Here is an 11,503-nt window from a genome sequence, read left to right as displayed (position 1 = left end):
AACGCAGACGCCGGCATCTGAGATGTAAATGAGTTTTAGGGTTTCATCGGATTCTCAACACTCAATCTGTCCCCTCGTCATGGAATAATGTCTTAACGGGATTTCTGCTATCAAAACGCTTTAACAGATGTGTTAAATATCACTCTCCCTTCTTTCTTTTTGTTGTGTGTGTGGCGCAGGCCTCATTCAGGGCGCGGAGCCGCGGCGCAGCGCGCACAGGAGAAGTGTGCGGCCTGAGCCGTGCGCGGCTGATCCTGTTAACCATGAACTAACTGTCACCCTCAGCTGCGGAGGAGGCGCCCCTCGGCCTTTCTCTCCGTCCCTCACCCGGCTGCAGAATGAAAAAAGCCCTGTGGAATAAAAAAAAAAAGAAAAAAAAGCTGTATTTCTAAAGACGGTTTTGTTCTGCTATTTTAACCGGCTGAATAAAAGTGCATCTGTGATTTGATTTAAAACGCATTCATATGAGCGGACACTGAGACCCCCATATAAAACTCGTATTAAAGCGACTTGGAGCCTGATCGTCGTGTTCTGTCAGCTTTGCCCCCGAAAAACCAGTTAAAGCAAAAAAAGCGATCAGGCGCAAAGGATAAAAAAAAGAAAAGCGTCGCAGCCGCAAAGAGTTAAAGAGAAAAAGAAAACGGAATCTTTTTTAAAAAGGGGCCTAATTGTTGCCAGTTTGAAACCCAATTAAAATAAATCCAATTAAACAAATTGGAAAAGTTTGAATTCGATTTAAAACCATACGAGAAACTCAAAAACAGAAATGTTTATTAATAATTTGATTTTATTAGTCTGGTTTTTTATTTTTATGGTTGCTCTTTTCATTCAAGAGATTTTATTCAATTTAAAAATGTTGTGGCCTACAAACTTTAAGCGAAACATCGTTTTCACAACTTCCCTTAAAGAGGAAATGTGCGCAATTAAATTTTAGTTGTGCACAAACTTAATAAAGTCACAATAAATATAATTAGAAATATTTTATGCTTCATCTCAAACAATGACTGATATTTTAAGGGCTCTGACACCAGCCAGTAATTTAAACCACTCGTAGATTTAAAGCAGAAATGTTGAGTGTTAATAAACGAACTTTAATTGAATTTTAAGAGCAGATTTAAATTTGCCTCCAGGATGAAATCCTCATTAGGGATCAGCTCCACACCGACAAGTGCTTCAACGTCAGCCCGAATGTAAAGTGGCCACAATCCGATAATTAAAAGGGGAACGCCTCCGTGAAATGATCCTTTCGGAGAGACTCGGGGCTTATCCGAGGTGCGTCTGCTTTATTGGCGCACGCAGCGACGCACAAACAGGCGTTTACGCAGCGGCGCGGCCCCGCAGCTACACCTCCAATAAGTAACGAGACCTTCAATGCGTTTTTATGAGCCCGTATTCCTTTACTTGGCTCCGCGAAATCCTCCCTTTGTGCGCGGCCGGCAGATGGTTTGCAGGAAGCATGGGCTGCTCGGGCCGACCGAGACTAATTTCTACGAGCTTTGCAAGCTTGCCACGTCCCGGCTCCTTTAGCACGCCGAGTAAAAACAGCTGGCTGCGGCTGAATTAAAAGCCATTAAAAGCACATCTCTGAGATATTAGCACCAGCTCCTCCTCCTCCCCTCACCCCCCCCCAGCCCCCCCACACCCCAGCGAGGTGCCATGGCTGAAATATCCTGCAGGGATTCAACATCTCAAGTGTAAATTTACATGACATTATAGTTTATATTGCAGAATCACATCAGCAGCTCCACCAGGCTGCAAATTATAGAAACAGTGAGTTTTTCCCAATTTGCGTCCAATGCGCAGTTCTACGCATTTGTCCTTCCAATATTCAATTAGTGTGTTTATCATATAATATTCATACTTTTGTGTAATGTGTGTGTGCTCACTTATAGGTTAATACCCCCCACAGGGATTATCTACTGATGTTTATCACTTCTGGAATGGGATTACCCATTCATCACTAGATTATAGGGTTATCATTTCCAGTCGGGACATTACAGGCGAATATGATCCAAGGTTTTTCTCTTTTTTTTCCGACAGGGGCCATTTTACCAAATAGATGAACTTAACCATTGTCTCGCTTCTCTTTCTGCTTCGTTAAGTGAAAGGGGCTGAGTAAATATGTTACCCATGCATGAGAGCGCCTGTATGGACCGTGCCATTGTGCCGAGGGTCCGACAGGTGGTTAACTGTTTATTATTCCCTCATTATTTATCGGTGACGTGGACGCACCGAGGAGCAGGGAACTCCCCATCCTTTCACTGGGCCCGGGATGAACAGATTGTGCTGACTGGTTGCAGCCTCGTGTATGACACCGGTCACCAGTCCATCCATCTCAGGCTCCGCAGCCTTTTCAGCCCCCGCGCGCATCCAAAGCCCCAATGTAAATGAGAGGCTTTATTTCAGCTGACACCATCCATCCTGACCGTTTAGCAGACTCCTGCTGCGGCACATGCGGCACCATAAACAGGCAGACGAGGTTAAAAACATATGGTTCGTGCAGGAGTCACAAGAGCAACCCAATTGGAAAGCAATATTGGAATTAAATAGGGTTTCCAACAGCTGGTCTTTTGTAAAGATGTGAATATTGTAACTTGAGAGGCTGGAGGAGAAGTTTAAAAGTGCATAAAGATGAATTATAATGTAATAGATACATTAAATTCTGAATATTTAAGGCTCTTTATATGGATTTTTCAATTCCATGATATAATATTTAACTTCCCTTATTTAAAAGTGATACTTGTTGAATCACATTATAGATTTTGACTATAAAACCTGATATGCACTGATCTTAAACTGCTGCTTGCACATTAATGCATCATTGATAACAGACTGAGCATATTGAACAAAATCATATATACTCAAACTTGCTGCTAATATCCAGGTCACAGTATCGACCCAAAGCAAATCACTGCAGTTCTTTCTCCAGTGAACTTTCTGAAAACCTCCTGAGCCTCTAAACGTGACACTTGTGTTGTTTGGGGGAATGAAGCTGCAGTGAATCCTCGCTCGCTGCCATGTGAAGTTAACCAAACATCTATTTCAGCTGATTCCATTTGTGAGCATTCATGGCGTCCCCCCCCCCCCCCCCCAGTGGCTCCCACTCGGGGAGTTTTGGCCGCGGCTTCACCTCAGCTCACCGGCGGCCTCCACAGGTCCCGGCGGCATCTGTCCAGGCCGCCGCGGCGAGGCCCGGCTCAACACTGAGAGAATTAGCGATGCCAGCAGATTCAGAGGAGCGGTGACAAGCATTAAATTGATATTAACTTTGTATTAAACATGGGCCCCTCCCTCTTCCCCAAGTGGACTGAAGCCACATCGGGGCACAAAGCGTTCTGCATGAACTCTGGCTGCACCTGTTCCCCCTCACTTGGTCATGGGAGTTCAACTTCTTAGTTTCACCCCGGGCTCTTCTTCTCATCTGCTTCAACCCCACACTGGATCCTTTCACTCGGGCTTTTGTCATCACTTTCTTGATCTGGTCCTCGCCCCCCCACGCTCAGCTCATCAAAATCCCATCATTAAGACCACGCATTGCACATTTCACATTTGACTGTCCAAAGCTGTAACGTGCAGGTTCCACTCTCCACACGGGGACAAGTCCTAGAGCTGCTCTTTCTTGTCTCTCCCTCTTTGCTGTTCATTTATTAGCAGTTGTCAGTATGGATGTCGAGTGGTGTCCTAATCCTCTTAAAGCGCATGTTGGTACAGTTTGCATATCATTTTCTCATCTGAGAGAAAGGCCACAGGCCTCCCTTTTCACAGGGATCCGCTGTCCTCTTTCAGTGCAGCCACAGCCAGGAGCATTTGCATAATCTGACAACCAACACCATTGTCCGTGACCTTGTATGCAAAGTTAATTGCTCATTAATACCAGACAAAACAGAGGGGTGCAGAGGAAGCTCAGTAGTCCTCCATAATCCTTGGATTGGAAGGGAGAGGCAGGCAGGTGGACCAGGCTGCACCGGCTCATTACACTGCACCTGAAACTATCACTGTTTATTTAAATCTAAACACTTTACTTCTGTTTTTCAACCAAAAACATCTGGTGCCGAAAAATACACAGAATCAGGCGTCGGGTGTAAATTACTGTTGTTTAACCAACCTCTTGAGTTTACACAATAATCTGGCACACACACACTCACTCACACACACACACACACACTCACACACACACAAACACACACAAAGACTTGCACACACTCCCTTTTAAAGTGCAATTTGTCACAGTGGCTCAGCGTTAATCAATTGCAAATGTATCTCTCTGCAAGTTTAATCTCATCTCGACATTAGTTTCACGGATGCGGTGGCGATTTGCAAGCAGGGCCCTCGCTCTCAACCCCCCCCCCCCCCCCCCCCCCCCAGCACCTGGCAGTCTTATCGGGGTAGCGTCATGTAAACACCCCACTGCTCCAGCGGGTGCCCCGGCCGAGGACCCAAGCGTCACTGCGCAGCGCGGAGAAGAAGGCCGGGGGCTGACTGGTTGTCAACACCAGTTTAGCTTAGTGAGTCCCATGACGTTAGCGGTGACTCTGCTGGTCAGGCCCGACCCTGCAGCACTGGTTTGATACAGATATAGCTGCTGGTTTCTGCTCATTGAGGAGCGAGCAGGCTGTGGACAGAGTTCAGAGGGCCACCGCATGCAGCTGCCTAATGCCGTCTTTGTGCTCGGCGGAGTAGCACAGCTGGCGCCGACAAACTGGGAGATAGAGTTTGGATCTAAACTGGAATGAAATGCATGTTGTCCAGGATTTGGTGAGATTGGGAAAACTTGCAAAAATGCTGCCTCATGCAGTGAAAGTCCTTTTTAAAAAGAGCAATTCAAAGTTTCCACCTCTTCTCGATAAAAGTTCTCCGCCCGGGGCCACAACTCCCTGTTTGCAGACTGAGTGGAGAGTGGAGGTTTGTTGTTTACTGGGAGTGGAGGCTTGCAGAAGTGTGTGTGAGGGTGTGTGTGGGGAGGGGGGGGGGGGTGGCAGGAGCAGCAGAAGAAGAAGAAGAGAGGAGAAGGTATGAATGGGTTAGAGAAGGGGCTTGGGTGGAGGAGGGGACGCTTGACGGACTTCACTGCCTGTTGGCCCTGCAGCATTGATGCCGTGTTGGCCATATAATCGGATTGCCAGTGGGTGAAAGTGAGCCCGGGTGCTTATGTCAGTTTGCGTCTCGTCAAGCTGAATAATACGCATGGCCAGGGAGTGAAGCGGACGCTTGCCATTGAGGCCTCTCAGCACTTGTGGCTAAGCATTTCTAAAAGAGAGAAAAAGCCTCATTGGATTCATATATAATTCTCACTCAAGCGTTTTGATGCATTTGCATAACAGGAGGAAACCAGTGATCTTTTCAGTGCTGCTGCTCCTGCTCCTGCTGCACAACTGTGTGTTTGCATGTGCCACTGTGTGTGTGTGTGTGTGTGCGTGTGTGTGTGTGTGCAGCCTGAGCCACACATAAACAAGGCTTGACACGGTTCTTGCACTTGGCCTCTCATGATTAATCGAAGAACAACAAAACATGAACACTTAGACTTTTTTTTCCACTCATCTACTTTCACGTTGAGAAGTAAAAAAACAAAACAAAGAAACAAACAAAGGCCGGAGCCAGAGTTCCCTGTTTGTTGTTGTTGTTATGTTGACGTGAATTAAAACAACAAAAGAAAGTGGATTTCATTTAAAAAGAGAATCAGAGTATTTTCAGTTTATATATTTGAAACCAGCATTTAGTCAATTCTAGTGGAATGTGGTTGGATTGGATTAACTTGAAGACTCCATCCATCCATTGGCTCCATCATTTGATCCATGAATTCACATTGAGCATATATTATCAAGAAAACACCCATGTTCATTTTGTCCCTGTCCCTCTTTTCATTTAATCTGGGATGAAATAAAAACAATTGAGATACAATTCTGACTTTTAGCTTTAAATTAAGAGTGTCCCACACAGGACTTTCAGCAGATTAAGACACAAATACTCAAATTTTTATTTTTTTCGGGATAAATTACTGAGCGAAATACAACAAAATGACCCACATTGAAGTAACTTTTAAAGATTAGGTTTTTTGTGGCAAAAAATGCCTTTTGAAAATGTTCCATTAGCAGCTGGGAGTCTTTTAATGGCTACAGCAGATTAAACAAAACCACAATCATTAGAATAATCAATAGATAAACTGAAATAGAAAGTGGGTTAGTTGAAGCTGGAGCAGCAGCTCAGAGGCTCAACAGGCTCTTTGCTGTTCAAGTACTATTTGTGATGTTTAGTTAAAAATAAACTTTGGACCAGATGTAAACCACGGATCTGATAAACACATATCTGAATAATAATTAGCATCACAGGCTAAATGTTAATTATGGCTGCACCAGGTTTAATTTAATTATTTATCGTGAGCTCCAGTAAAAGTGTGTCGCTCTCCGAATCTTTAATTAAACTGTATTTCATTAATTAGACAGTAATTGGGGAAAGGCTTTGGCTCGGAGGGTAGAACGGGTCGTCCTCTAACCAGAAAGTCGGTAGTTCAATGCCAGTGCTGAAGTTTCCTTGTGTGAATGTGTGTGTGTGAATGGGTGAATGGCAAAAAACATGTAGCGTCATCAAAACTATAAAAAAGTGCTATAAACAGACCATTTATCATTTGGTTTGATGCAGTTTTCCAGTCATAATTTAATAAACACGTGGTCTGGAGATGATAAATCAAACATGATGGAGCCATGACGCTGGTCCCAGTTCCCCGGTGGTCAGGGGCAGAGGCCGATGAAGCCACGGCCGTTCCCCTTCAACCCGGATGTGGACCCTCAGCCGGTCCATTGACCCCGTTGAGGGTCCGTGAGGCGTGAGGCCGCTCAGGCTCTTTACTCACACGGGCAGCAGTAACGTGGTCTGACCGACTTTGACACACACATGCGGACCCCACAGGTCTGATTCCCGGGGCAGTCAAAGTCCTGCATCTCAAAGTCACACACGACCATTGGGAGTCACTGGCCTGTGCTAGTTCTGTGTCCCAGTCAGGCCTGTAACTGATCCCATCAGGGCATTATGGGGGGATCCAATAGGCCCTATAGGTGAGGTGACCTCTGCCCCCCTGGGTCTTTAACTCCCCCTTCTGCTTGTCAGTTCTCCAAACCATCACAGGTCTTTCCCCCCTTTCACCAGCTCCTGCCCCCCCCCCCCCCCCCCCCCCCCCCCCCATCATCTCCCTCATGCCACCTCTCTCCTCAGGTCCTCAGAGCATTTCAGCCTAATGAGCGAGAAATGACACAGTTTATCCAGATCAGAGACACAGTGAGACGCAGGAGCACTTTCATGTTTTTTTTTTTTTCTCTTCTCTTTCTCCCAGCCATCAGCTGAGTGAACAAAGAGACACCAGGTTTGCAATTGGCCTCTTATGATGAACTCATGACCAGGATGTGGGGTTAAGCCAGTCCACCAGAACCCAACATAGAAGAGAAGGCTCCTTTCTGCCAGCGCTCAGACGCTGCACAGGAAACTGCTGACGTCCTGTAAATCTTCTATTCCTCTCCCGTCCCCTGGCATCTCAGAGGACTCTGGATATTATCTTTGGCTTGGAGAGTCTTCGTAGAGAGTCCCCTCGTACTTGTACAAAAGCGAGATGGAGCGGGTTGGGGTCAAAGGTCGCCTATTGCAGCGTGACCTCTGCTCCGCGGGCTCAAATGATAAGACACTTAAGGTCAAGGGGAGCACAAAGGCCTGAGACAGAGTCCACTCCAGAGACAACGGGCTGCCGAGCAGGAATTTGAAACTTTCACTTGCCTTCTTTTAAAAAAAAAAAAATCACTTGAGGTAAAACCTTGTCATGCTTTGGTTCGGTCCAATCTGAGCCGGCTGAAGGATGGAAGGAGCCTGACGACCTCTTACACCTCGTCCTGTGTTCGGGAGAATGTTCAAAACTTGGAATGAAGTGTATTTCCCTCTGCCACACACAGAGACAGATTTATTTTGGTTCCAGTTGTTCCACTTTTCACGGGACAGAGTTCGATTCCAGCTATTATGTCAATGTTTTCCCATAGTTTTGCCTTTTTGAAGTTTAAACTTTTGCTGGATCTTTACCGCGGGGACAAGCGGAGGCTAATTGATCAAGGGAGAAGCAAATCCCAGTGTCACAGTCGGGGGAGTCAAACCGTGTTAGCTTTACGACGTGTGTCCGAGCGGGTCGGCCACGCCAAGACGATCTCTGAGAGTCCAGCAGCTTCCATTTACTGTCCCGGGGAGACGCATAGTTTCCCTCTAGCATCTCCTGGAAGCTAATCCACTGATGATTCATGCTTTCGGGGGAGAAGTTCATATTCTGTGCGTCGGCTGGAAAACACGACATTATATGCAGATAATCCCGGTTTCATGGGAGATGGGCTGCAGCTTGTGAGGAGCACCGAGCTGGAGGAGGGATAAAACGAAGAAAAGAAAAAAGTCCATCACCGCATAATGAAAGATTAACGGAATAATGACACATATGTTCCAATTTTACACCATTCATTGAACTGGGGACAATATTTGAAGGATTAGAGAAGACAGGTCCTGGTCGGCCATCTCCTGAGTCCAGGGATCATGGCTACATTCACATGCAAAGAGAAAACACACACACTAACACACACATACACACACACACACACACACATGCAAACACTCCATCATTAAAGTTGTTTCTCCTCCTTCATGAGAAAATTCATTTTTAATGACGGAGACGTGGATCACAAGCGGCCGTTTCCCTCCAAGGAACCCACGAGTCAGCGCCGGGCAGGGACACAGAAAGAAAAACTAATTAATAAAAAGCGCTATCAATTCATTCGCTATTGCAACATGTGACAAAGAGATCAGGCGGAAGGGTGCATGAGAGCAAGAGACAGTTGGCAAGGGTTGCCATGTTGAGAAAGCTCCATTCAGCGCGCACACCCCCTCCTCTGCTCCGAGGCTCCTTCATGCTCACAGAGGAGATGACAAAGAGCACCAGTTAATTAGCAAGAAGTAGCATCTCGAGGAGGACCGGGAAGAAAACCTCCATTCTCCCCTCTCCCCTTTACCTCTCGCTTATGAGAAAGGGCTGGAGGGGGGGGGGGCGGGCGAGCGAGTGAGCGGCGGGCAGGCTAAGCCCGGGCGGAGAGAGAGAGAGAGAGAGAGGCCGGGCCGCCCTCATGGGGCTGCTTTGCTCGGTTTAATTTGGGACAGTCATTCCCTTTAATTTGCAAGGTCATTGTATCTAACGAGGAGTTTCTATTGAGGCCCGGGGAACAAGTGAAAGCATACGAGTGCAAGTCAACGATCCCCCCCCCTCACCACCACCACCCCCCCCCCCCCTCGCCTCTGTCTGCCCGATGAGATGAGGCCGTGGAGGAGGAGAGAGGATGAGAAGGGGAAGAATAAAGCAGAGAAGAGGGGGATTTGGAGAGAGAGAGAGAGAGAGAGAGAGAGAGGATGAAGTTTTAATTAAGGCACTTCTCCATTTCTAAGCAGACTAATTTGGCCATAGTTCCTCAGGAGTGCACGAGACGATTGAGACAGAGGTGAGGCAGAGGGCAGCCTATATTAGATCTATTGTCGGGGGGGACGATTCTGAAGAGTCTGAATGTGTCGTTGCAAAGAAAATAACAGACGAGTAATCAGTCGGTGTTCTTTCCCTCCAGAGATCTTTTCCCTTCTGTTGAGAAAATCCAGAAAAACTCCACGTGCAGATATTTCTAAACTTTACAAAAGCAGGTAAAAGAAGAGAGTTTTCTGGTGTGGGTGGTGAAAAGGGGGCAGATTTGCAAATAATGTAAAGACCGGAGGAATTAGCATTTACAGCCACAGCAGCAGCAGCAGAAGGGCAACAGCTTGGATCTAAATCTCTGACGGACGGAATCCTGGTTTGGTTTAAATGCTGGTTTTTGTTTCACTTGTTTAAACGGAAGCCTGATCAGAGCGGAGAACTTCCCGAGGTCCGCAGGCCGAGGTGCAGACAAAAGGTGGAGCTGCCTGCGCCGCGCTCCCAGAGGACAGAGGAATATGCAAAGCCCCCCCGCACCTCCACCACCAAGGCTGAATTTGAATGGCTTAAAAACCAGGGCCCTGCACCATAAGGAGGCAACATTCAGCTCCTCCAGCCACTGCAGGCTTTACATACAAAGGTTGGGAAATGTAAATGGTGTGACAGTGGCAAGGGAAGTCAGCGGTTTAAACATGCTAATGGGAAGTTTGTGTAGCTGTTGAGTAAAGGAAAAGACTAATTAACAGTCAAGCAAATGAAAATTAATGAATAACGGTAGAGCTTGAGTTTCCCTCTCTCACAACGGACCCGGAGAGTAGAACTGAGCAGAGAGAGTTGAGTTCATTGCCTGTGATGGACAGTGTCAATCAACCCCCCCCCCCCCCCCCCCCCCCCCACGCCCAGGTCTTTGAGGCCAGAAGGACTCGTTCATCTTCACTGCACAGGTTTGAGAGGAAGCTGAGCTGCATTCAAAACATACACCCAGCTTTTCACCTCTTGTTTTCAATCTGCAGGCTCATTCTTAATCCTGCAGTCAGTGGCAAAGTAAAATTCAAAATAATAAAAGTAAACAAATATCTGAAGTAAAAAGTGTTCAAGTATCAGGAAACACTCATCTTGAGGAATGTTATTCAAGGAGAAATAAGAAAATAATAAATCTATTTGTCGTCTTTCCACAAACTCCAAAAGCCCAAATCCCCAAAGTCAGTCCCTGTGAACGACACTGTGATGTCAGAACACTTTTCGATTCTGCATATTTAACTGTTTTACAGAGAGAGAAACAACTTTTGATGTAAAAATACTGTGAAATAGTTTTTTAAGCTCATTTTATAGCCCCTCTGGAGAATATCTACAGGTTCTCTGAAACCCAAAGGCTCAGGTGAACGAGTTACTCAACAAAACAACACACTTACACGTAGAAGCTCCCTGTTCACTTCACGCTCTCCACAAAACCAGTCCAAACTGGTTTCACATAACCCATTACCCACAACGTCCATAACCATAATACTTGGATTATTACTGTAGCCGTGATGACGAAGGTCCCCTAGCTTTCATAAAGCAGTCATTTAAAACAAACAATGCTCTTTCCCTGTTTGTGCCTAAACATAAACCAAACCATAACCATAGTGTCACTGGATCTTAATTCAGATTTATTTCTCTAACAGGGATTTGTATGTTTCCACCACAGAGGTTGTGTTAATTGACTATTTGCTGTCTGTCAGCAGAAAACACTAGTGAATCGCTGGTATTGAAAGTTGGGTGAAGGCGTTTGAGCCGTGAAGGAACTCGTTAGATTGAGGAATGAATTCATTTACAGAGGAAGAGACTTTATTCTTTCTCCCTAACTTTCTTAACGTTGCTTGAAAGAGAGTTTCGGGACATTTTTTGTGATTTTTCTAAAAAATTATTCATCGATCTTGATGTAAGAGTTTGTTTTCAACAGGATTCTTTAAAGATTACTGAAATGGTTTCAACCAGACATCAAATTTAAGTGCAGATGTAGATAAAGGAGTAAAAACAAGAATTTAAATGATATTT

This window comes from Pleuronectes platessa, chromosome 1 (genome assembly GCF_947347685.1).
Source record: "Pleuronectes platessa chromosome 1, fPlePla1.1, whole genome shotgun sequence".
Lineage (NCBI taxonomy): Eukaryota > Metazoa > Chordata > Actinopteri > Pleuronectiformes > Pleuronectidae > Pleuronectes > Pleuronectes platessa.
Note: the sequence above shows the minus strand (reverse complement) of the source record.